General features: G+C 41.4%; 1 protein-coding gene across 11 annotated transcripts in view; it reads right to left on the reverse strand.

Moving 5' to 3' along the window:
* LOC307206094 (contactin-4) overlaps window positions 1-27,210 on the reverse strand; it is a 532,821-nt gene that overhangs the window by 140,926 nt on the left and 364,685 nt on the right. The gene's annotated exons all lie outside the window — the stretch shown is intronic.

The following is a 27,210-nucleotide window of genomic DNA, read 5'->3' on the forward strand; positions in this document are numbered from 1 at the left end:
ATTTTGATTTCCTTAGAGATTCCCATGTGCTATTTGTGTCTGTTCAAACTTGACGGATTTCTTCTGATAAGGCTTCACATGCTAATTGCTCTGGAAGTGACAGGCAGTTCCTGTCCCATAGGCAATTTGTAACAACTGAGTAAACAGACACTTAAAATACAGCATGAAATGGCTTTTGGCTAGTCTGGCGAGCAACTGAAATACTATTAGAACTTATAACAACAAGGTGTCTGCCAGCGCTGAGAATGCAAGCACAGCAGCAAAGCAATTTATGGCTTTTCAGATAGACAGTGCCAGATGTGAAGTAAAATTTCATGGAAAAATCTGGGAATTTTAGCCTAATAGTGTGTGTGTGTGTGTGTGTGTAGCAGAAAGGGTGCTTGTTGGAAGTAGCTGTCTCATTCATGAAAGAGCATTTGTGCATCTTCACAAGTGTGCCATTAAATTAGCTATTCACCCACACAACGTAGCATTCTTGTCATCTAGCTTTTAATTTTCCTTACCCTAGTCTTTGAACATTTAAGTGGTATGTATATTTAACTAGCCCTCCCTTCCAGTCCTATGTTTTAGAACTCAAATTCTACATGCAAAACTATAATAATTCTGGGGAAGAGCCAAGGCTCACTGCTAGACTCTACCCTTCCATTTACAATATCCCTGGTTCAATCCCTGTAGCCTATAGTTCAATTACTAACGGGGAAACCTCTGGTCTATGGGTCTAATTAGGGCTCCCCATTTTGTCTGTGATACAGTTTGATCCAAACCACACCTACCTGGCAATCAACTAACAATAAATGATATCAGACACAGGACAGGTAAACTTATGGGGCCAAACGGAAAAGGAAGAATCAGGAGCACACTTCGCATTCACTCCGTATTCCTCCTTTCAAGCTGCTGGTACAAAACCAGCATTTTTTAAAAAAAATAAATGGTGCAATATTCAAAATGTATCAAATTACAGCTTGGTTCAAGAAATGTGTGCAAAAGAAGAAGGGAAGAATCAGAAGCATACTTAGAGTGAGCTCATAAATGTCTTCCTTTGTCATGTGATTAACAGGTGGGCAGCATTGTTTGGATTAGCCCACCAACTCCTGAGCTTAAGGAATGCAACAAGGTGTGGTATGCAAGAAGGATAATGAAACCTGCTTAGCCTAGGTGACGTTGGGCAGATCATCATTTGCCAAACTGACTTGATATAGGGCATTTGTCTGTTCTTGGTGGGGTTGCACTCTCTCTGAAAGAAAAGGTTCATAGCTTGGAAGGGCTCCTGGATCCATCTCTTGTCACTTCAGGCTCCGGTAGTCTCTGTGACTAGGAATGCCTTTGGTGGCTCCCACAACCATGGCTATTCTTGAATGGGGATAGCCTGGTCACAGTGTTTCATGCACTGGTAACCTCAAGACCTGATTACTGTAATGTGCTCTATGTGGGGTTATTCTTGGTCCAGATGGTGCAAAAGGCTGTAGCTAGGCTAAAAGTTTGCACAGGCTGCCCATACATTACTGGGCCAAGTTGAAGGTTCTTGTATTAATTGACCTCTTGGACCCAGGATACATTGAAGACAGCCTGATCACTTATATCTCTGCTCAATCATTAAGGTATTCAAGGGAGTCATCGTTGGTGGTCCTCCATGGCTTGCATCCTCCCCATATCTGCTCTGGAGGTTGGGGTGAACTCCTAGAACAGAATTAAGGGGGAATGGGAGGAAGAAAAGGGGGCAAACGTCCCACTGTGCTAATGGTAATCCTTGCACAGACAAGAACCTGACATAGTGCTATGCTGAATAAAACCCGAATAACTTCCTTTTTCAGCTGTTCACTATCATATACTTTGCCTAGTGTTTAAATACAAGTACCTGCTTAACACCTGAATTTTAATCTGATTACTATTCTAGTTAGTTCTCTACTGTCCCATTAATATTTAAATTATCACTTTAACAGTTAATGGGCTGTTTCTCCCTGAACATTGTAGCTGCATGAACCATAAGTGCTTCCCTTCATCTCCTTCACGGAGCTGCGTGAACACAACTTTTCTTCTGTTCACAAGAGCTCCTTCCATTCACAGAACAATACTGGATCCCACCCGATAAAATCATATGGGCAGACTAGAATTTTTCACACATGTGCTGAATGCGGCATGTACTCTTGTGTATGGACATTTCACTGACCAAAGGGAATTGGTTTGCCCTAGATACCTCATTGTGAGTCTTTCTTTACATGCCCTGGGTACTCCGCTAAGCTTCCTGTAACACGAAAAAAGGAAAGCAGATTTTGTCCAAGAGTTAAACTCTTTGTGTACAAGGTCACAAGGTATTAAAACCTGCTCTAAAGCTCTGGAGCGACAAGGCAGAGATGACACGGATATGAAACATGTTAAATTCCCTAATGACCCTCGGGCTTTCTGAGGGAAACCTGAACTATCCAAGCATTTGAAATCTGGTGAAGAGGAAAGATGGTGACGATGCTATGGATGAAACAAAATACAACTCTACAGATTCCTTTGGTGAAGGACTGTAGCTAAATAACAGAGCATCTGCTTTGCAAAGAGAGTTCTCCAGGTTCCATAGCTGCCATCTCCAGATAGGGCTGGTAAATTCTTCCAGTCTGAAACCCTGGAGAGCCAGTACAGACAATACTAGACAGACCATTGATCTGACTCAGGCACCATGCAATAGCACACTGGTAGTCAGACCAGCTTGGGATCCAGCGGATCCTGAGCTGGTTCAGTCCCCCCACCCCCTTACCCTTGGAATACCTCCTTTTGGAGCTTTTCTACTTGGCCCTGCCAGTGCAGATCCCAGCAGCAGGGTTCCTACCACCCCACTCATTCAGCCACTGGTGGTAGGTTGGCTAAGCTGGGAGAGCTGGACAAAGGGACACCTCAACCTAATATCACCACCCCGCCCCACCCCACAACCTGGAATATGAGGGGCTTGGATTGCTCGGTAAAACAGGCCACTAAGTAAAATCACATTCTCAGTTAAAAACAAAATGAAAGAAAGATGTTTACAATGACTGCCTAAACCACAACAAGGAGGGGGGCAGTTGTATTTGCCAATGGAGGAAGTTTCACAATTGTGGGGCCACCACTGAAAAGGCCTCACTTGTCTATTGCACCTACCAAACTAAATTCTCTTCCAGGCAAGTCCATGAGAAGCCCCTCTGCAGCTAATTACACTTATCTGGCAAGTTCATAGGCGCAGGCTTTAAGTAATTTGGTCCCACACCATTTAAGACACGGCTCAGGAAACTTTTTCGGTCTAAGACTCAGATTACATCTGAGCTTCCTTGCAATCAAGAGGCCTGATGCTCAAGGGGGATTAGAATCATATAGATTTATTATACGTGTGTGTGTGTGTGTGTGTGTGTGTGTGTGTGTGTATGCGTGTATGCAATGATATTCTAATGGACCACTTTAAGAACTGATACTATTAAATAAATTAAATATTTCTCTCTTATCTTTGCTTCTTCCCTTTGAGTCTATAGTCTTCTAACTTTCTCACCGGGGACATGCTCCTTTTTATAAATCTTATACCCAAGCATGGTACAAAGACAGTTATAGATTTGGTTGGCTGTAGCAACTTAGATTTCATCATTTTTAAAATTAAAAGATGAAAATCTGCATTCAGTTGAATGTAGGGCCTCTGAATATATTCCTCAAACAGTAACTGCAGCGTATTTCTGCATAAATTGAAGTTTCTATTTTAAAGAAAGAAAATCTGAATTCTAAAACAACTGGTTTCACTTGTGACGTGCAATGAATGGAGAAGGAAATATCTAACCTAAGGTATAATTTTAAACAGATGGTTTGTCACAGTAATGTTCTCAGATATTTGTGAGCCTCTTATATTCTTTTACTATTCTTTCTTAACAAAACTAGTTCACACATGGGGTGGTACTCAGCTATATTTTCCTCAGAATAGATCGGCTAAATTTAATTAACATTACTAAGCTACGGTACGTCTACTCTGAGTAAAACTTAGCTGAATACCACCTGTGTACTCTTTCCCCACCATTTTATAACATGTAGTAAAATAACACATTTTCCATAAAACTAAGCAAATTTAAAAGGACTGTGATGATATGAAAAGCTATTAAAACACCATGATTAAATTCACTATAAAGCTAAATGGAAGACTCAAAATGTAAAAATTAATACCACCAACAAAAATGGGACATTCATAACTTTTATTAAAAATGGAATATTGCAATATGCAATTTTGGGTTTTACAAGGTCTCTTGAAGCAAAAGAGATAAATCAGCTCATTAATAATCACCTTCAATCTGTAGTTTATCATCCCTCAATATTTTACCCCCAGTGAGTGGGGGGGAAATGATACCCTCTTAAACTGAGAAAGTTTTAGCTTTATAAAGTATGAAATGTTAAGATGAAGCATAGAAAAACCATAGATGTAAATCAGTCAACCCTATTCTGTACCTGCCAATCATCAGTCTTGAATAATGCCTGATTGCCTTAAGTGTGCAGAGGCTACTTTTTCTCCCTTCTCCCTTTGTCTATAATACAAAAGGAATTTGTTCTGCAACGCCAGGTCCTAGAAGGCCCAGTGCTGTTGAAATATTTTATTAATTTATGATATGAATAACCATGTACTGAAAAAAGATGTAAATACCTTCTCACAGATTTGTTCTAAGAACCAGGTTGGGAGGTTTGTTCCATATCACCCAACCATATATGGGCTTCCCCAAGGAGTACAGATGGTTGTAGCTTCAAAACTGTACTGACAAGACAGCAGCTTCTGTTTATGGAATACATAAAAAAAGCCAGCCTGCGTCTTATACACACCTATTGTAGCACTGCTGCAGAAAAATAGTTTCAAGGCTTGCCATGTCAAAATCTCTGAAGATTCTAAATAGGCATACACTGCTTTGAGTATACAGCTTCAGTGTTCAGGGACTTTACTTTAGGATTTCTTCCTCCAGGACTGCCAGTATTTCATTCTCTCATTGCTGGTTCATGTGATCCTTATTTACATTCCATACTGCTGAAGTGTGGGAGCGGAAACTCAGACAAGAGAACTTCCGTTCTGTGTGCTTTTGTTTTTCTGCCCTTTGTTCTCTGCTTTCGGACAGAGAAGACGTGTGTGAGAGACACTGCTCACACCAGCCATGTTTTGTTGTTTTGATTTGTTGTAAATTAATAAATTTCGTGATGCCACATACCTACACAGCCTTGCTTCTTGCTTAACTCTGCTCAGCATGCATACAGCTCCACTGGATGTATGTCACAGTTCTCCTGCGTACAGGGGATTGTACACACAAGGACTAGATATCAACCCGCACTGAGGGTTTGAGACCCAACAGCTACCCTCACCTAGTTTAGCTGGCAAGTCGAAGCCGTTCGCAGGGTGTGGCTACTATCATATGCTGACAGCTTCTAGGAGCCACAGGTGAGAGCTAAGTGCAGGGTGGGGACCAAGGGTGACAAACTATCCTAGAAGGAGCAGAATGTGTCCCCCCACCAGAAGTACTACCCCTCCTCTTAACTCCCACAATAAGAGAGAAAATATTTACACTCCAGGGATGGTGCAGATAATGAACAGTGGGAGGATCCAAGTTCCTACCCAATCTACCACAACTTGCCTCTTTTCACACCCTGCCACTTTCGGCCACTGTAACAAGGATGTCATTGGTATCACAACGGATAGGAGAGTCCACTAGAGTAGACAAGTCAATTATTTGGGCGTTTGGCAACAAAGGGACTCCATGTCACTAAGTTGCCACTCATGGAGCCCTCTCTTATACTTCATAGCCATTGTGATGGCAAAACTAAGTCTCAGCACATATCCTTCTTTTGGAGATAAACTGAAATGTTTGATTTAAAGGATCAACTTCCCCTTCACTAGCTCTGTTAAATTCTGCTTCTTCGGACCTCTAAACCTCCCCAGCTTCACAGTACTTGGAGAGCAGGTGGAGTTTTGACAGGTATATAAAGCTATACACTAACAGTTTCTTGGGAGGTGTGCTTCACTTAAATCAGCATGGATGGAAAATAAGGTCTATATAAAGGATTCCTTGTAGACACTCCAGACGGAGGCATGGAAAAGACTGAAGTTATAAGGTATTCATTTTCTTCTCTCATATTATCTATTATTAATGGAATGGAAGCAGATTTTGCAAGTTTCCTTTGCTCACTATGGAGGAAGGAGCAAGGACACAAGTAAATTTATGGAGTTGCTGGTTATCGTTACCTTCCAACGATTTTCCTGAAATGGAGGGGGAAGAATTCACAGCTAAAACATCAGTGTTTTGTTACAACATTTCCTTGCAGTGTTTAGTGTCCTAGATTAATAGTGCGGGGAGGGGGGGGGACTTGTCCCACCTCCCCAGGTTAACTCTGTTGATGCTCTTGTTTGCTTTAAGCAACATAATTGTTTTGATTACAGTTGATAAGAGTGTAACTCTCTTTGTGTAGACAGATATGCGCAGCACCTCTATTGCCGTGCACCATAGGCAGTGGACATATAACAGCATTTGCCCTGATTAAGTGATGATTTCTACACTGTAGGAACCACATAAAAATGCATTACTGCTATCCACATTACAAAACACATGGCAGGTTGTGATAGAGCACCATGCACTGTGCAGCAGGCTGTCAGGACAATGCCTCAAGGAGGCCAAATCGAACAGACCAGTGCTAGATTTATATTCAAATCTCCCAGCCATGGAGAATGGAAGACAGTCTCTTAGCACTGTACTTAACGCATCTACGTGTAAATTTCCATAGTAATTTCCATGGAGACTTACCTAACAAACTAAAAGGAGCTGGTATTTTGCCTGCATTCCCTAGCAGCAATGGGACATATTGTATACATTCTAGACAGCTTTCATAGCATTCACTTTCCCCCCCTCTCTGTCAAGTGCTGCTATTCTTCACTTTTATATCCTTACACCACAATCCATTTTGTTAGAGTATTAAAGAGAGAGAGAGAGAGAGAGAGAGAGAGAGAGAGAGAGAGAGAAAGAAGTGACAAGGGGCCCAAAGCACAATGAAATAACTATCTGTCAACTTTCAGGCATTTGCTAAAAAAAAAAAAAAAAGGCTAGAAACTACATTCTCCTAAACAGTCCCACTAAAGTCCTAGATTGCATCAAGTTACACCATCAAAATCATTACAACATCATATAAAACAAGGGTAGGCATAGATCTCTGGGCGATCTGCAGTAGAATGGCAAAGTCTTCTGACTACCAGGTTTTTAGAGCAACAGCAACAACGTAATGACTCACCACACAAACTATACTTGGGGAATAGCTGAGCTGGGATATAAGGGTTCGTGAGATCCCTAAGGTAGCTTGGATCTAAGTCAGGGCTTTGTATATGAATACAAGGGCCATGGAACCTGGCTAAACTTAGGGTTTTGGCAGGTATTTATGGGAGAAGACAATCTTCCAGGTAACCTGGCCCCATGCTGTTTCGGAAGTGGCCACATATCTGTTCAGAATTTCAAGCAGCATGATCATGTCTAAAGATGCAATTCTAAAAATACCGTATTTTTCCGTGTATAAGACTAGGTTTTCCCCCTAAAAAATAATGTGAAAAATTAGGGGGAGTCTTATACACGGATACATCACACCCCATTTTCTTAAATCTGAGCCCCCAAAAATAGGGGGCGTCTCATACATGGAGGTGTCTTATACGTGGAAAAATATGGTAATTACTTGGCAGTAAGTCACGTTGGGCACTTCTGAGCATTCCTATGTGCATAAGTCCCACTGAACACAATATGGTGTATTTCCAAGTAAGCGTGTAAAGGATTGGGCTGCGATTCACGAGCAGACACAAACAAAATAATTATGTTGTTGTTGTTTAGAAACAAAGTGACTTGCAGGTGATCTGTGTCTGCATGTGTGTCTATCCCGACAATGACACAGAACAATGTAAGTGTGAGTCAGGCCAATGGAAAGAAACAGGGGAGGACTGGCCTTCCAACATCTCAAGCTCTGAATGTGAAAGGGCAGACCACAAATTGAATTGAATATTGGCAGTCTTGTCCGCATATTGCACTGCAAACCCATCATACAGGGCATTAGATGTCTCCGGGTGAAGACATTCTAAAGTGTGGTGGAAGTGGTTTGAAGAAGACAAGGTGGCCGCATTCCAAAGTTCATGTGTAATGTGTGTTCAAATCACTTCCACAGTACTTTATAATGGCTGTCTGTCTTCATCCTTTGTCTCTAGACAGAGACTGGCAGGATCCACTAGGATATTCATCAGCCAGAAAAAGCTTCACTAGATGACAGATGAGGCGGCAGCAAAAAATAAGGATTTCATTGGCACAACTGCTGCCAGGGCAAAATATTTTAGGAACACTTTATGTGGTGACTGGTCAGCTTTGATGGAAATGCCTTGGTTAGTGTTTCTGCCCTGTAAACTGAAGCATTTTAGCTGTGATCAATGTAGTTCAGAAAGCATCTTTTCCTGTTTATCTGCAGTCTGGATAGCTACTTTTCAGCTGAGGGATGCATTTCTCTAGACTCCTGAGAGCCCCACAGTTTCCTCATCATCTCTCTTGTGGATATTATGGTGGGAGTGCATAATAACTTAAATTATTCATTATGTATAATATTTGCTGTGATCTTGCTTAGCTCATTTCTTTCTTCACAAATCACGCAAGAGCTGTTGCCGGCCTCTAAAAACTTTTCTTTTAAACAAAAAATTAATGCTCTTAAATATACAATAAATAATTTAGCAGAACAAACTGAATTTGCCAAACTACTCGCCTTGCCTTTCTCCTTCATGGAATATGACATGGGACACGAGAAGCCCATGGAAGTTGCTTCTCATTTTTTCTTTCTTAGGGAGGACATTGGAAGTGAAGTGCAAATCATCTTCATCAAAGTTACATTCACAGAAGAATAGCTTCTTGTGCTAAAAAGTACCGTATTTTTCGCTCTATAGGACGTACTTTTTCCCCACCAAAAATTAAGGGGAAATGTGTGTGCATCCTATGGAGCGAATGCAGGCTCCTTGGCTTCAGCGATAGCAACATGAAGCCTCCAAAGCGCAGAGGGAGCACTTTGTGTTGCTTTTGCTGAAGCCTGGAGAGTGAGAGGGGTCGGTGCGCACTGACCCCTCTCGCTCTCCAGGCTTCAGGGATAGCCGCCTGGAGCCTGCAGAGCGCTGCGCGAGTTCCCGCTGCGCTCCGCAGGCTTCAGGTTCCTTTCGCTGAAGCCAGGAGAGCAAGACTCTCCCGGCTTCAGCAGAGAGGGAGAGCTGCGCAGCACCCCTTCAGCTAAGCGGGAGAAGAAATGAAAGGGGCTTCGTTTCTTCTGCCGCTTTGCTGAAGGGGCGCTGAGCAGAGAGGGGAAGATTTTTTCTCCCCTTGTTCTCCTCTAAAACAAGGTGTGTCCTATGGTCCGGTGCGTCCTATAGAGCGAAAAATACAGTAATTATATTTGTAGAAATACTTTTCTCTCTGTTTCCAAATATCCGGAAACAATGCTCAATTAGATAGACTTTAAGACATTGAGCTATACGGGGACTTCCTATGCATGAGTTTGTGTGGTTGGGATAACTTTTAAATAAACCAGCTACATTGGTGGGTTCTGATAGCACGCCACTTCCCATCAGCCTCAACTGTAGAATTGGAAGGGACCTTGAGAGTCATCTAGTCTAACCCCTTGCAATGCAGGCATCTCAACTAAAGCATCTGTGACAGGTGGTTATCCCACTTCTGCTTAAAAACCACCAATGAGGGAGAGTCCACCACCTTCTGAGGGAGTCCATTCCACAGTCAAACAGCACAATGATCAGAACTGCAGTACAATAATTTCCAAAGCGCCACAGGCTCCCCATCCCTGCTAGCAGGAAATTGGTTTGCATTAAAAAACAAACCCCAAACCTCACATGTTTTTAAGGTCCTTCAAGCTCCCACCCACCCCATTTGTCCATTTATTTTTTTAAAAATAAACTTCTACTAGTATACTTTGTCCACACTTACTCCGAGATGCTTACCCCTGAGCGCTGGCCATAGGACAATCAGGCCCTTAGCCTCACCCATAAAAGGTCAGCTGACTTTGGCCTCCCCAAAGCTGATGCCGTCTATCCCATGAATTGCAACCTGCAACAGCTTATGACACAACACTGCTTAACCTATAAATTAAACCTAACAAATATTGCTAAAGATTATAATGACCTATAATATTAATCGCATTACCCAGTCCTCATGCCAGACATTATAGGCTTGCATCAATGAATGCGAGAGAAGTGCACTCTCTACTAATTAATTCTTTTTTTAAATAAAGGCACTGCCATTGTATTTTGGAGCATTGTGGGGTGGCACATTGAAATCAGCTGTCTCTCCACTCTCTCTGAGCCTCCTCTATCTTTAAAACTGTTAAAGATTTGACAGCTGTTCAATAATTGCCCCGGCTTATCTCCTACAAACAGGTTCCCTTCCCAGTGAATTGCTAGCTATCATAGTTGCTATAGCAACTGTAAACATTAATGATTACCCCAACATGCTATTGGGAATTTCAGCACATTTTTAACTTAAATTGCCTTAGGGGAGAAAAATCAGCCGCAGCTCCTATCTATGACAGGAGGAGATACTGCAAGACTGAAACCCCACTGTTTCTATATTTATGGCAGCTAAACCCAAACCTGTCTCAGGGGTGTCAGAAGGAAGCAGCCAGATGAGTTTGGTTTGAATCAAGTACGTATGAATTCTGTTAGTTATGGAAAACAAAAGGTGATTTCCTGCCCATAATAGAACAATTAGAAGACTGTGGGAGTTGGCATGGGATTGTGGCTAAGAGACAGCGCTATGAATTTTAAGGCCCTTCATTCAAACCTTGCCCGTTTGTGATCTCACTAGGTGGCGTTAGGGAGGCCACTCTCTCCTCGCCACAAAGGTTGTGTGATAAGATGTGTGCGAAATGTTTTTAAGGCATTGTGTAAACGCTAAGTATTTTCATTAGAAGTGCAGCGCTATTAATCAAAGGAGACAGAGGTGCCACCTTGGGTCCAACGCTGGAAGGGCTGAGTGCTGCGATGCATGCCTGTGACATAACACGCGTTGGGTGTGGCATACACACGCACAAATGCAAAGCTGGGAGCAGGCCAAGAGCCTAGCCCACCCCACCAAGCCTGGCAGCGGACTGGGTGAGCCTCCTGCTAGCCAGGCTGCAGCATGGGTGAGGCTGTCATGGCCAGAGTGGGAGCTGCAGCAGCAGTGAAGGGGGAATCAGCAGTGGCATCAGAGAGCTGCAGCAGGGCTCTTTGGCCATGGGAGGGCTAGCCGCTTGCAGAGCCTCAGCCACTTCTGCAGAGGGCCTTGTGGAAGCAGCAGAGGGAGGTAGAGGCAGCAGTAGTGGCAGCAGGGTGGCGTGGGCAGCCCTCCACTTAGTGCTCAGCCTCCTCAGTATTGGGGGAAGGGGGCAGAGCCCCCTGTTAAACAATATAAAGAAGATTCCTCAGCACATAGTAGTTGGTGCCTATGAAAGGAGATATTCTACCACTGAGCTCTAGCCCTGCATTCCATCAAATGAAAGGGCACAGGTCCATGGTAGAGCCATCTGCTTTGCATAGAGAGGGTCCCAGGTTCCTTCCCAAGTCAGTGTAGGCATTATTAAGGTTGCCATATTTTGAGGAGCAAAAGGGAGGACACATTTGCCAACTTCTACTTTTTAACGATGGAGTGCTATGACGACTCTCATTTTACCTACCTATGAAAAAGAGGACATATGGCAACTCTAGATGGACCAAGGGTCTGACACAGTATAAGACTGCTTTCTAGTAACCAGGCTCACTGTATAAGAAGATGGTCAGCTGGTCAGCTGTTAAAGGCAACATCCACTGCCTGGCAACTAGGCAGCTTGAAGAAAAGTGCTGGGAGATGTGCTGTGTAGAAGGGGAGGGGCCCCATTGCACCCCTCATTCCAGGAGTCACTATGGCTGCATTTACACTGACCTATTTAACATTATGCTAGGGACGCGGGTGGCACTGTGGTCTAAACCACTGAGCCTCTTGGACTTGTCGATCAGAAGGTCGGTGGTTCGAATCCCCGCATTGGGGTGAGCTCCCATTGCTCGGTCCCTGCTCCTGCCAACCTAGCAGTTCAAAAGCACAAAGTGCAAGTAGATAAGTAGGTACAACTCCAGCGGGAAGGTAAACACCATTTGAATACGCTGCTCTGGTTCTCCAGAAGCAGCTCAGTCATGCTGGCCGCATGACCCAGAAGTTGTACGCCGGCTCCCTCGGCCAGTAAAGTGAGATGAGCACTGCAACCCCAGAGTTGTCCACAACTGGACCTAATGGCCAGGGGTCCCTTTACCTTTACCTTTATTTAACATTATAAGAATATTAGATATATCATTCTAAAACGTCACAGGGCATACTTGTAAAATAAGGTGTTTCTTACCTCTGTTTTTCCATCAATACACTGTCTCCCTACTGCTGGTTGCTCTGGTGTCACAATCTAATAAAGCATTATGAACATTAAAAGTAGGACAATATCAAAACCCTTACTTAATGTTAAAAACCATGAGTGTAGATCCACCCTATGTTGCAAGCAAAGCCAAAGGAGCAAGTACTTCATGGTGCTGCTAGGATGGTGTAGAGGAGCAGGTGGTCTCATAGGAGGCTGCCTGGGGGTAGATCTGGAGGATTGTAGGGCAGATTATGTGAAAGGAGAAAAGAGAGGAAGGGAGTGGTGTTTCTGAGCTGTCATTAAAAGAAAAAGGCTGCTGTCATGCTTAAGGACTTTATTTCCAACTATATCCCCTCTACCTCTGTTGGGGTTGCAGGATTCCCATGAGCACCTATAAGTATTGCACTTGGTATATACAAATCAGGTGAGCTGCAAGCCTAAAAAAACTCACAAGGGAATAAATTCCACTGAACTCAGTGGGACTTGCTTCCAATGAGACACGCCTAGAGATTGTAATGTCAGCCACTGGCTTCCTATGAATGAGTCGCCTTTTACTCTCACGTTTAATAGTAATACAGTGGTACCTTGAGTTACAAACGCCTCAGGTTACAAACGCCTCAGGTTACAAACGCTTCAGGTTACAAACTCCGCTAACCTGGAAGAGTTACCTTGAGTTGAGAACTTTGCCCCAGGATGAGAATGGAAATCGTGTGCCAGCGGCGCAGCGGCAGCAAGAGGCCCTATTAGCGAAAGCACACCTCTAGTTAAGTACAGTTTCAGGTTAAGAACGGACTTCTGGAACGAATAAAGTTCATAACTAGCGGTACCACTGTAATGCTCAAACAATGCAACTGGTTGGAACTAAAAAAAATCTCAGGAGCTGCAAAAGACATTTGAAACTGACTGGACATTCTTGAACCACACTTGCTAATAGCATGCTATCAGACCTGGGCAGCTGCAAGCGGGCAGAGGAAGAATCGACCTAATGGCTGAGACTAAGATAGGCCACAACTTTACTGGAGCAATGCTGCATCAACTAAGAACAGTGTGGAGGAACTGGTTTTAATTCAGGGGTTCCCATATTGTGGCCCGTGAACCACCAGTGGTCCGTGAGATTCATTCAGTTGGTCTGCTGCCAGGCTGTGGATTTGTGGTTGAAGACGGGTGATGGCACATCCATCCCATGAAATATTCATATTAATTTTTAATTGTATTTTTATTGCTTCTGTTACTTCTTGCATTGCATTTTATTGTCTTACTATCTGAATTTTTATGGAGTTACAATTGCTTACAACAGGCAGAAAAAAATCAGTAAGTGGACTGCTAAGACCCTTGGCAATTTTCAAGTGGGCAGTCCTTAGGGAACAAAGTTCTAATCCTTTCCTCAGCATGTTTAGGGAAGCTTCTAATGTTTGACAGACATCTGTATTTTAATATTTTGTTGGAAGCCGCCCAGCCAGATGGGTGAGGTACAATTATATTATTATTATTATTATTATTATTATTATTATTATTATTTATTTCCAAAGAGCTGTTCAGGGAAAGCAGCATGGCAAGCCAGCCACAAGGTCTGTGCAGGTTTGATCCTGAGCTATACTTCAACTGGTAGCAAGCTGTCCCCTTTGTGAGACAAGGTTTGCCTACAAGCTGCCTAAAACATTGCTTCTTGGACCCTAGCTTCACAGAACCACTTTTGAGACAGGGGCTGACTTTGGTCTTTCAAATTTCAGAGACACACCGTGTGAGGCCAAAATTTGGCCCCCTCTCACCTTTTGCTTTCCATTTTGCTCAATTTACTACAGCGTAGTTGTGACACCCCGAGGTGCCCCTAGGCTTGGTATCCAGTGTGGTGGAACAAGATGTGCTGCCTTAAATCTACCTCTATTTGAGCCCCTCCAGCCTCATTAGTGTCTTGCTTTTTCGTATCTGGCGCCTACTCTCAATATGTTGGTGGCATCCTCTGCTTTCTCAATGGTCCTTCAGACAAATGATGAACAATTGCGCAATGCCAAATTGAACCAAACTGAACCAAGACTTGTAAGCCACATCCACAAGAAGGAATAACTGAGCAAAGTTGAAAATAACATATCAGTCTGAAATCCAGCTTTTGGGGTAATTTTTGGGTGTGTTTTTTTAAAGGAAATGTTAGCTATAAAATCAACATCAGGACTTCAAATGTTAGTTTTGTTCACCTTGTCATTAAAAATATGAATTTTTAAATAACATGAATCATAGATATTGAACTCTGGCCCGATAACGACTCTATTTTCTTTTCTTTATGTTGATATGACAGCGTTGCCTAATCATTCCGAATTTATACAGAACTTTCACTACATGCTCAAAGTATATTATGCCATCAATTTTCAGGTCATTCGTCACTTCTGATTTCATTGGGAAGTTCTCCTCTAAGCAAAAATACCCCAGCTGACACCATCCAAGGAGCAGCATTGACAAGTTTCAAAAAACTACTCAACTCAACTGCAAAGCTGAGATAAGGTACCTCAGTGGCAGATCTTGTCAGCAGAAAAGAAAAAAGGAGATGTGACAGCAAAAAGACAGCAAAGAACAAAATGTTGCTGTTAATTACTTGATAGTTACACATGTCACAGTGGAACTGGGTCCACCCTTTCAAATACCCATATTCTATGATATAATTTAAGAATTAGTTACAATAGCAGCGTTTTATTTTCATTTTGATATGCATATCATACTGAGATTGGGACACAGCCTTAATCCACCTGCTTCCTTTTTTGTTTAATAGTCCAAGCCGTTAGCCTAAAAGCCTTCTTTTATGTTTGCTTCAACAAAACTAAGAGACCCCGTGTTTGTTTGGAAACATATTTCAATGTGACCCAGCTAATCCTTTAATACCATGTTTTTACTACACTTTGATCAGCCTTTCGCTACACCTAAAAGAGATTAGATCAAACTGGTGTGTGCTTTTTAAAGTAATGTTTCTGAACGTCCCTTCTGAAGTGCATTAAGATTATGTAGTTAGCTCTTAAGGACAGAATGTCATCGAAGCTTGGATGTACCTTTGAGGTATAACAGAGTATGAATAAACATTTAGTGCTCCTGTCTGTGACCATGCCATTACTATTATATTACTATTATACTATTGCTATTATACTGGGACTGAACACTACACAACAGATTTTTTTTTTTTTTTTAAGAAGCGAGATATTATACAAGGTTCATTATCAATTGATAATGTGCATTCAAGTCTCAAAATGAAACATTAGCTGAAAAGGAAGAACAGAAATCTAATTAGACACTACAGTGGTACCTTGGGTTAAGTACTTAATTCGTTCTGGAAGTCCGTTCTTAACCTGAAACTGCTCTTAACCTGAAGCACCACTTTAGCTAATGGGGCCTTCCGCTGCCACCACGCAATTTCTGTTCTCATCCTGAAGCAAAGTTCTTAACCCGAGGTATTATTTCTGGGTTAGCGGAGTCTGTAAACTGAAGCGTATGTAACCCGAGGTGTTGTAAGTCGTGGATGTGAATGGGGCATATATAGGTTTGAACCAAATTCAAATTCTGTAATAATCAGAGTTTTACAGTCTATACTCACACATCACCACTGATTTCAGTGGGTTTTACTTTGTGGTATGTGTGTACAGAGGAGTTGCCTTTTGGATGAAGGGGGCTGAAAAGCTGTAATGCTAAACACAACCCTTACCTGAGAGTAAATCTCACTGAACTCAGTGAAGCTTACCTCTCTCTGTGTGTATTATTTATATACATATGAAAGGGGAGAAGCAATCTTTGCTGTATCTGCCTCCCCTATGCAGTCCTCTGTGCCTGCCAAAACCTGCTCCAGAGAACTGGGGAACCCTATGGAATGGAATGGGAGGCAATGTGAAGGGTTGTAGGGGAAAAGACAGAATTCATGAAATTTCCATCCTTCCGCCTTCCATTCACAGAAGCTTCCACTGAATCAAAGAGCCACCCGTGAATAAATATTTCCAAAAAATAAACTCCTCATTAAGAAAATGCCTACGGGGCTCTTCAACTCCAAGATTATGGTTATTAAAAATGCAACTACAAATTAAACAAGAATTTGGCATTACATACTTGGAATTATATCACCAAGCTTACTTATTGTCAACTAATAGATATTGGAAACCCAAAACTAGTGATAATTTTCCAACATGGGCAACCTTCGAATATAAATATATAGCCACTTTATTTGAATGGAGGGCATTGGGATCAAAATGCACTAAAATCCGGGATTTGTCTGAAACATTTTTGTCAGTTAGAAACATATGGAACATTCTGCCCAGTAAAAACACATTTGACCAATTTCCCCATGCTAAACTCGCTTTGTGGGGAAATAATACTTTAAAAATTGGGGTGGCGGGGGTGTGGAAATGGTAGCATGGAAGAACTGGATGAAGGTATATAAAATCTAGACCAATTAATATATAAGAATGACAAATTCTTTACTTAAAAACAAAACACCAATTACTGGATTTGACCCAATGGCAATACTTGCAGTTGCAACGTATGTTAACATCTTTCTTTGAACCAGCAGCTTTTACAGTATCTAAGATACCTGAGATATTAGAAGCATTGGCTAAATCCATCAGAAAAAAAGCCAGTGTTTGCCATTTACTGATATCTGGTTTCAATTAAGCCATGCAATGTACAAAATCTGAGAAATGAATGGTATAAAGAACTGGCAGTTCCAATTCTACCTATCCAGTGCAACCATGTTTTAACTTTGGTAGCTAATGTGTCATTACATTATAAACTATGTTTTATACAACAAAAATATTTAGAATTTATTGGACTCTGCTATATTTGTACACAAATGTAACAACAACAACAACAACAACAACAACAACAACAACAACAACAACAATAATAATACCACCTCGCCCATCTGGCTGAGTTTCCCCAGCCACTCTGGGCAGCTCCCAATCAAGTGTTAAAAACAATAAAGCATTAAATATTAAAAACTTCCCTAAACTACACAATGCTGCAGATGGAACAAGGAAAAAGCTTCTTGAAAGATGTTTTTGCAGCATCTGACACATATAAGTTTTTGGAGGGAGAAAGGAGGGACATGATGCGTTATTAGTTATAAAGCTCCCACTTCAGTTTAATTTTCCTGAAATACCGTCTTTGCAGGTAGTTAAGCAGTTGTAAATTTCCAAGAGTAAAAATATAGGTTCTGCATGATGCGGGAGCTCATGCCTTAATTTTTTTAAATTTTTTTTTTTTTGCATGCCACAAACTGTCAGTCAGGAAAGCAACATAATTAACGGCATATTCCACATACTTTAAATATTCCCAGGGTCTCTGCAGAGTGAGGATAATATTAAAATTCCGTTTCCATGAATGCAGCATGAGTTACGGATGCCAGATGTCTTTCCCCTGACTGTCTGTCATGTGGCAGTCCAACTGGCATCTAAAGGTAAAATAGTAGGCGTTTGCTGGGAAGCTTGCAGTTTTCAAAGATTTAGTCAGTTATTAATGGGGAAAGTCTCTGGGTACTTAATGCACACGTGTCAGAGTTTCAAACTTTAGTGCAAATCCCTAGGGAAAGCCACAGTGACAGATGTGTTCCAAGACAGAATTGCAAGTGGGCTAAGCAGTCAGATGGAGATCATTAGTCAGTGTGACAAATTACGCCTCTTGAGTGATTAAATGGTAACAACCACCAGTAAAAATATGTAAGTTATATACGTTTTGGTTAGCACAGCATGCATTTTCATATATATATGTATGTATGTTATATGCAAAGTTAGAGGAAAACTGTAAGAAAGAATATTAGGTAGAATTGCTTAACCATCTCTGCTGCATAAATAGGTATAAATAAGGTAGGCAGCTTATTTTGACCTATTTTAAACCAAAAGGGCTGGTGGCCCGAAGACGCTAAGGCAGCCAAATTATAGCCTCATTGAAGACAATCAAAGCATGCAGCTGTTCTAGAGTTACGACTTTCAGAAGCCCCCAATCACTGCCATGTGGAGAGAATACAGAATTCAGCTGTTACAAAAAAACAAACTAAAATCAATCAATGAATTAATCAATTAATTAAAAATAATGAAAACCAAGTTATTCTATAAACACTATGTGTTGACTGATAACCTCTATGAGACCCTATTTGTGGTCTCATGTAGATTATTTTATTTGTACTCCAAGTAGATCTGGTCTAAACTTCTTTATAGGACACGGACATTATTATTGCTGAAAACTCTGCATTATGGCACAGATAGTGCTTTTCAGAGACATATCCTTTGTGGATGGGGATGGGGGAGAGAGGCTTGTTTTATAAGCATCAGGTGAGAACGACCATGTTTTCCTGGGCTTTCACCTGGCCAGGTTTTCACTGCTGCTGCTGTGTGCATAGTTTTGATAGTGGTTTCTTTTTATTTGTTTTATAACTGTTCTCAAAGTCACTGGTAGCAAAGGTGGTGAAGATGGGCCAACTGTCAATGACCCCATCGCCTCAGGAGAACCACTACTGCTGAGCTGTCAAGGCTGGATGCCTCTCCAGAACTGTTCTGAGCTTTTCCTTAGCATCCAATATGTTACTGAAGAGAGTGCTGCTATTGCAGCTTCTGTGCTCAGGCTTGCTCTCTGCTTCTGGGACTGGGCTCATAGGCATACTCAGGCTGCAAAGGTATTCCTGCATGTGCCTCACAAGGAAGCGAGGAGAACACAGTGGTATTACAGGAACAGCACCATGGGCTTGATCCCACAAAACAGAAGCATGCTCACTGAAGCTAAGGGGTGAAGCTGGAGGTGGAGAAGGAAGTCTGAGTGCAGCTGGGCACACACGAGGCGGCATCTTGTTCTCATGGTGGCCAACCGGATAACTATAGGACACCTGCCAAGCAGGACTTGAGAACAACAGCATTCTCCCCAGTTACATTTCCCAGCAACTGAAATTCAAAGGGATACCATCTCTAATACTGGAGGTAGTGCAGAGTTACCATGGTAAGAAGCCAAGGATACCTCATCCTCCAAGAATCTGACTAAAGCCCTTTTAAAGCCACCCAATATGGCGGCCATCACTCGCAGGAGCAAGTTCCGTAGTTTAACTATGTTGCATGAATAAGTACTTTCTTTTATCTCCCCTGAACCTCCCAACATGATAAACTTCGTTGGACGTTCATGAGTTCTAGAAGGGTTAGCCATCTTCAAATATTTGCGGGGCTGCCACATGGAAGATGGAGCAAGTTTGTTTCCTGCTGCTCCAGTGAGTCCAAACCAATGGGGACTCATTAGAAGAAAGGAGATTCTGACTAAACTTTAGGAAGAACTTAGGGGCTGTTTGACAGTGGAATGAAGTACTTCAGAAGGTGGTGGATTTAAAACAGATGATGGATGCCCACCTGTCAGGGATTCTTTAGCTCTGATTTTTGCATTGCAGAGAATTAGATACTAAATCAAGAGGCACAAGTCACAATATTGCTCTACAATCAAAGCAAAGCAAAGCAAAGCAAAGCAAAACTACTGATTGGTCACTAAAAGAAGACCAATAGGTAAGGATCCTGAATGGGTCATAAAGAAAATACAGCATGCATCTTTTCAAATTGTCATCTTAAACTAATATGCTAAAAAAGCAGACATATGTTAAACCACTAAAATATGTATGTTTAAATGTGATGGAGACACCCTGCAGGTATTCTGATGGCTTCCTTGGGAGAATATCTAGTTAGAAATATACAGATTCTTTTCTATCTTATTAGCAGCTGCAAAATTGCTTATGGCACAATTCTGAAGAGGGAAAAAAGACAATGTACCATCAGTTGATATAAAAATAAATCAAGGCTCTGGAATAATGTAGTACTGTCAAAACTGACATACCTTATTAAATTTAGAGAAAGTAGAATGAATTAATAAATAAATTGGAAAAACTGAGTCTGGATAAGGTTATTACTTTTTGGGAAATATCAAAATATCATGTATTTGGTTACATACTACAGAAAAAGGGGAGAAAACATCATGAGACCTCCCTGACTAAATCTTTTATGTTTGCAGCTTCAGACTATGAATCTTTTCCAACTTTATGTAACAGAAATCTCAGCCTTCTGTTACCCACATTAGTATAAGGAGAAAATATCACTTCAGAATAGACTATGTTTATTTGAACATGGCACTTTCCACCCTGACCAACTCCATGTTTCTGTCTAGTTGATTGTTTTGTAATGCTTATATACAGAAAGGAACCTCAGATTATACAGACCCACCGAGTTGTTACTAAAAGACCGATAGGTAAGACAGGGGCAAACTTTAGTCTTTCAAATTTCAGTAGCACCTTGTGACCCTCCTATTTCTCGACTTCTGCTTAATTCACTATGCCATAGTTGTAACTCCCTGTGGCACCCCCTGGGCTTGGCGGCTACAGCGCTGGAACTGGTTGTGCTACCTTGAATCCACCTCTGGGCATGGACCATGACATAGTGTGAAAATAAAGGCTAGTGATAAACAGTCTTCCTAACAAAGTAATGACTGGTCAGGTATAGTAACAATACTGAACCTTCTGTTAGAAATCTCATGGAGCATTTGGGGGGGGGGGAGTCTAAACCATAAAAAACAAGCAAAAGCAATAGAAACATTTCTCCATTTACCTTTAACTGCATTGCTATACCTGGCAAGAACAATTTTCGGGGGTGGGGGGAGAATTATGGAAGATAAATGGTTATCTTGCTCATTTTATCCTTATGAGAAGGGCTCAAAATTGCATTCTCAATAATTTAAATTTTGGCTGTGGCATCTCATAAAATATGAGTGAACAGGCCACAAACTTTATAAAAAAAACATCATAACCCTAACCCTTCTGAATTTAAACATATGGTTTTAAATTCATAACTGTAGATTCCCCTACCTGCTCTGTAGACAACAGCTGTCTTAAAAATTGTGATGGCAACATTAATAAACAAGTCCTTACTCTGACATTTCTGACTGGATAATGTCATAATTAATTCTTTAACAGTAATGTTGTTTCCTTCCAGAACAACAGCTTCAATCCTGAAAACCATGAACAAAAGGAAATTCACAGAAAGGAATTTTCCATACTCTTCATCCCTACAGACACCTGTGCTCCCCAGAAAGCTCATCCAGGGGGCCAGGGGGACAAACTAGGATAGGGCTAGTGAGGGAAAGAAAAATGTGCAAAATCAGGGTGGGGCACTTTCTATGAGGGGAGTACATGGTTCTTAGGATCCAAGCCACGAGAACCTAGCAGTATCTAATTTTGCAAGTCACCTTGATAATGCTAAGCGTTATTGTCTTGATAAGGTTAAGACAGGCATAGGCAAACTCCAGCCCTCCAGATGTTTGGGGCTACAATTCCCATCTTCCCTGACCACTGGTCCTGTTAGCTAGGGATGATGGGAATTGTAGTCTCAAGGATCTGGAGGGCCAGAGTTTGCCTATGCCTGGATTAAGCGATGCATTGTTACAAAATGCTTCTGAATGTCAAAGGAATTTAAACTCCTCCCCCTTACATCACTGCCTTATTCACAATGTGACCCTCAAATATTGACATTCTAGCAACTTCTGCACATTGGAAAGGAAACATTTCCAAGAATATTACTGGGAATGAACAGAAAAGCTGCAATCACATTCTGTTAAGTTCCACATAGGCTGCATTCACAAATGGGGTTTACTGTGTAACAAACTACTTTGTTAGTTTAATTGATTATAAGGCTTCCCTTTACATTTTTTTAAACATTACTTTTCTGCACACCGCACACTCCTGTTTTGTCACAATTTGACAATTATACCACCAAGTTGCAGTAAATGTCATTCAAACATGTCATTCTTCCATGTCATTGCTATCCCTCTATATTCCAGCACTCTCCTAGGCTCCCTCCACCTTGGCGGCATGACATTCTTCGCCATAATAATAGCACACTTTCTCGTCAGACGAAAAAAATAAATAAAAGGTTCAAGCCATGAAATGGACAGAGAGAGCAGTGCGTTCCGGTGTGCTTCTCAAGGCTCATCACATGAGCAGCTGTGATGTGAATCCAGGAAAAAGGCAGGAAAAACACTGTAGGAAATTCCAGCAGTTTTCTGGGCTGAAAAAGTAGCAAAACATTTTCTCCAGAATCAAATAACATGAAAAGGAGACTAGATTTACACTATATTCCACTCCATCCCATTAGTTTTCTGGAGGTGGCTTTTATGCCATGTGAAAGCTCAAATGTAACACACAAAATAGCAAGTTAGGGAAATGTCAGGAAAATAGAATAAACTTCAGTGTGAATGCAGCTGTAAAAGCCACTTCTGGAACTATAGTAGAATATTGTGCAAGCTGAAGGTTCATTCCCATGTTATTTGCATCCAGGGGGGAAAAAATCATTTTGGAAATAATATGGAAATGAATGCTAAACTTGCACTTTATTCCACTATAGTTACTTTTATATCATGCGAAAGTTCAAATATAATGTGGAAATTAACAGTTGGGAAACCCCCCCCCCCCGGGGCGGGGGGACCTGCATGTGACTGCTGTCAAAGACTTTGGCCAATTTGTGAGAGGTATAAGATGGAAGAAGAAGAAGAGTAGAAGGAGTTTGGATTTGATATCCCTCTTTATCACTACCTGAAGGAGTCTCAAAGTGGCTAACAATCTCCTTTCCCTTCCTCCCCCACAACAAACACTCTGTGAGGTGAGTGAGGCTGAGAGACTTCAGAGAAGTGTGACTAGCCCAAGGTCACCCAGCAGCTGCATGTGGAGGAGCGGAGACGCGAACCCGGTTCACCAGATTACAAGTCTATCGCTCTTAACCACTACACCACACTGGCAGGTTTAGGAGGGCTTGACTGAGCTACATGTATTTCTTCTGGCAGCACCTGTACAGGAGTGTGTGCTTTTTATACATGTAAGCAGTTATCCACAAGCTAAACCTGAGCGTTCTGTATCAGATACGAATATATTCCTATTGCCCAAAGTAGAAAATCAGATAGTTACTTCATATTTAGCTTCCTTGAAGCTAGACTTCAATGCTAGCTATACATTTCCCCATGATGTCCTTTGGAATGGGCCACCAGGTACCATTTAGGTTTGTGCTGTTTACCTATTTTATCTCTCACTCAATAAAGCAGAGAGCTGGAACACTTTCACTGTTACACATTTCACACATCTCGGTGAGTAATTGCCCCAGTGTCATGGCTGAAAGAATGCCCTTTCAAAGCAATGCTTAAAACTTTCAACTGTGCTAACTGAAGCTGTTTTAGTGATTTCTCCCAGTTTATTCATGCACAGAGGAAATATGTTGCTCATACTTTCAACCCCTGTGAAGTAACATTGACATTCACTTGACAATACATTTTCTTGAAAGTAAAGAAAAACAAACAAATAACATTTCTGCATTTATATAACCATGTATAATCCCATGCTGGTTATTTTGCTTCAACTGAGGTTTGTTTTTTTTTATGAGAGGACACCGCTTTTGGTTGCAATGTTTAATTAGTTACAACAGAAACTTATGAATATCTGTCAATTAAATTGGAACTAGGATTAACTGAGTAGCATTTTTTTAAAAAAGGTGGGATTCAAACTTAGCACCACTGCTCACACTGCTAACCAAATCTGCCTACAACCTCAGCTGCCGGACATCCCCCCCCCCAAAAAAAAAACCCAGCATCTCCATTAGACCGGGGTGGGGAATCTTTTTGACTTGCACCCTGAAGGCCAGGTGGGGAGGGGCAATGTCCTCCGCTATCAAGAGTTGCAAAAGAGTGTCAATCCCACCTACTTCCAATGCCCTTGGCCAACCCCTCCACTGCCTCCGAGTCTTGCCAACCCTCCCCCCCCTTAAGGTAAAGGTAAAGGTAAAGGGACCCCTGACCATTTGTCCAGTCGTGACCTACTCTGGGGTTGCGGCGCTCATCTCACTTTATTGGCTGAGGGAGCTTGCGTACAGCATCTGGGTTGTGGCAAACCAGAGCAGCGCACGGAAACGCTGTTTACCTTCCCACCGGAGCAGTACCTATTTATCTACTTGCACTTTGATGTGCTTTCGAACTGCTAGGTTGGCAGGAGCAGGGACTGGGGAACGGGAGTTCATCCCGTTGCAGGGATTCGAACCGCCGACCTTCTGATCGGCAAGTCCTAGGCTCTGTGGTTTAACCCACAGTGCCACCCGCGTCCCATTCCCTTCCCCTTAGACCTCACCAAACTTCCTCTCCATTTGGACCGCTTCAATGCCCCCTGCTCACTGGACCTTCTCTCTCAAGGAGAAGAGAAGCAAAGGTGGGATGGTGGCATAGGGGAGTTGCAGAGAAACACTGACAGGCCAGAGCAGCTCCTCAGCAACTGTCCTGCTGAAATGGCTTTCCTTCTGAGGTAGGAGATAGTTGCTGAGGAGCTGCCCTGCCCTGTTGCAACTGTTCTTATTTTTTTCTGCCTGCTTCAGCTGCTGCTACAGTGGCCTGGCAGCTGTCAGAAGGCTAAGGTTATGCTGCAGTTTCACAGCGCCATCTGTCAGCAGTGAAGCGAACTGCTGCATGACAACAGCCTGAGGTAAATATAGAATAGGAGAAAGGAGCTTCCGCTCACAGAAGGACGTCTAATTCATTATTTTTAATAGTGCCAATAAAAACTATGTCAACCGCGATCTTAGAAGAGGCATTCCCCCGTGCCTTTGAAGATATGCCTGCTGCAACACATGCCTGATTATCTAGAAAAAAACCCATCCTTTTTAAGGCCTATTGTTTTATGTGAAAATTTACCCTGAGCTAATCTATTAATTAATTGACTAAAACTCATATACCATATTGCCCTGAATATAAGCCTCACTTTTCCCCTAACTTATGACTATGAAAAGCTAAAGTTAAATTCGCGACCTTACAAAAATTGGCTTTTATGATATCGCTGCTGAAACAGACATATGGTAAAACGGAACGGGTGTGAGTGCCTGCGGAATTTGAAGGGAGCGGCTTATATTCAAATATTGTCTTTTCCCCCCTTGAATTTTAAAGGTGTTGCTTATATTCGGGCCAATACGGTAATTATTTGACTAAGGTTTACTTAACTAGGTGAAAATGTTAGCAATGAGAGAAGAGAAATTTCAGCTATTGATAACTAAACGTATAAGCAATTTAAGTGCAAGGCATAAATCTACAATCTAATACTGAATTCCACACACCTAAATTCCATTTGTTGCAATATGTGTACACAAACCTGTATTCAGGCACCATAAATATTGCAACGTGGAGTTTAGTGGAGAAGAGGATGTCAAAACTCATTATTTTGGGGGGTTGCATGGTTGAAAATGTTAAGTGCATTTCAACATTTCCTAAGCTCACTCAACATTTCCTAATTTCAGTATGTTGCATCATCATGCTGCTCAGCACTATGTAACACCCATGATGAATTAACTGACCTGACAAAACATTTATTCCCTAACGTAAATGCAGCACAACATATGGATGGGACTTTCCTATTACCTTAAAGGAGAAAAGCTGAATAATAATTTTGAAGTGCTTAGGAATTAAACAACAACAAAGCAACCTCGCTGTGCATCAAAATCCCACCTGTATTAACTGCATTGTTCCTATTTCTTTAAAAAAAAAACATTTTTTATTAAAGATTTCTTGGTTTACAAAAGTATGTGCGGTGTCTCTTTTTTCAAGCTACATTTTCTACAGATCAGTTTCATTTGTTGAGACATTAGTATTACATTAGGAAGGAAAGGGGGAAAGAGCTGGAGGGGGTCATGGTGAGTGGGGTTGGGGTGGGGTGGCAATGCTTCTATTCTACTTAGTGTATGTGTGGGGTCTTGTGTCAGCGTTGTTTGTGTGGGTTCTTTACTATTCACTTGCGTTCCTTTGGTGGTGAGAGAGGCTGGGGGTTGGCCTAAGGTGTGGTTGTTTGTTTGTGGTTGGCTGTGGTGAACTTTGTTTTCATGTGTGTGGGGTGTGTGTGTTTTTGAATGAGGTTAGCCATATTGATTCATATGCTGTTGGCAGATTCTTGTCGTTGTCTTGTTGGGCTGTGTACATGATAAAGGGGAGCCATACCGGGGTGAAGGCGTCTTTTTCTTCTTCTTCTTCTTTTTTATAGATAATTTTATTCAATACAAGTTAAAATAAACATAATCACAACAAAAGAAAATACAAAAGAGAAAAACAAATACATTTATCCAAGGAAAAGGAATTAGAGAATATTTTGTCTCTTTTCATATTTACAGTTATTTATACCTCTATAAAATGCTATTCATGATAACACAGTGAAATGAAATGTAAGATATCAGAATAAAAAAAAGGGAACAAAAAGAGAATAAAAAAGTAAAAAAACAGGTCATATATGAATTTTTTTTTAAAGTAGATAAGTACTCACAATGCATAGCCATTTCTGATCTATATTTACATTCAATTGTATAATTTCGTCTTGTCTTTATCTGCCTTAAACAAATTGTTTCTTTTGAAAGAAAAAAGAAAAAAGAGGAAAAAGGGGGGGGGGGAGAAAAAGAAAAGAAAAGAAAAAAACGACTTACCACCGTTAACCAGATTTTTGTAGTTGAGCCCTGGTTTTGTTAATAATCATTTAAACACTCCCATTGCTTCATAACCATAGTTTTGGTTTTTCTCCTTATTATATCTGTCAATTTTGCTAATTCCAGGTACTCGCAAAGTTTCCCCAACCATTCTCTTTTTGTTGGGATGCTTTCCTCTTTCCAATAGCTAGCAATCAAAATTCTTGCCGCTGTTGTCACATATAGAAATAAGTTAATTTTCTCTTTGTGGATATCTTTATCTAAGATTCCTAATAAATATGCCTCTGCCTTTTTTTTATGTGATGTCCTTATCAATTTTTTTATTTCGTCATGGATCATGTCCCAAAAGATTTTA

This window comes from Podarcis cretensis (genome assembly GCF_951804945.1).
Source record: "Podarcis cretensis genome assembly, chromosome: 2".
NCBI classification, from domain to species: domain Eukaryota; kingdom Metazoa; phylum Chordata; class Lepidosauria; order Squamata; family Lacertidae; genus Podarcis; species Podarcis cretensis.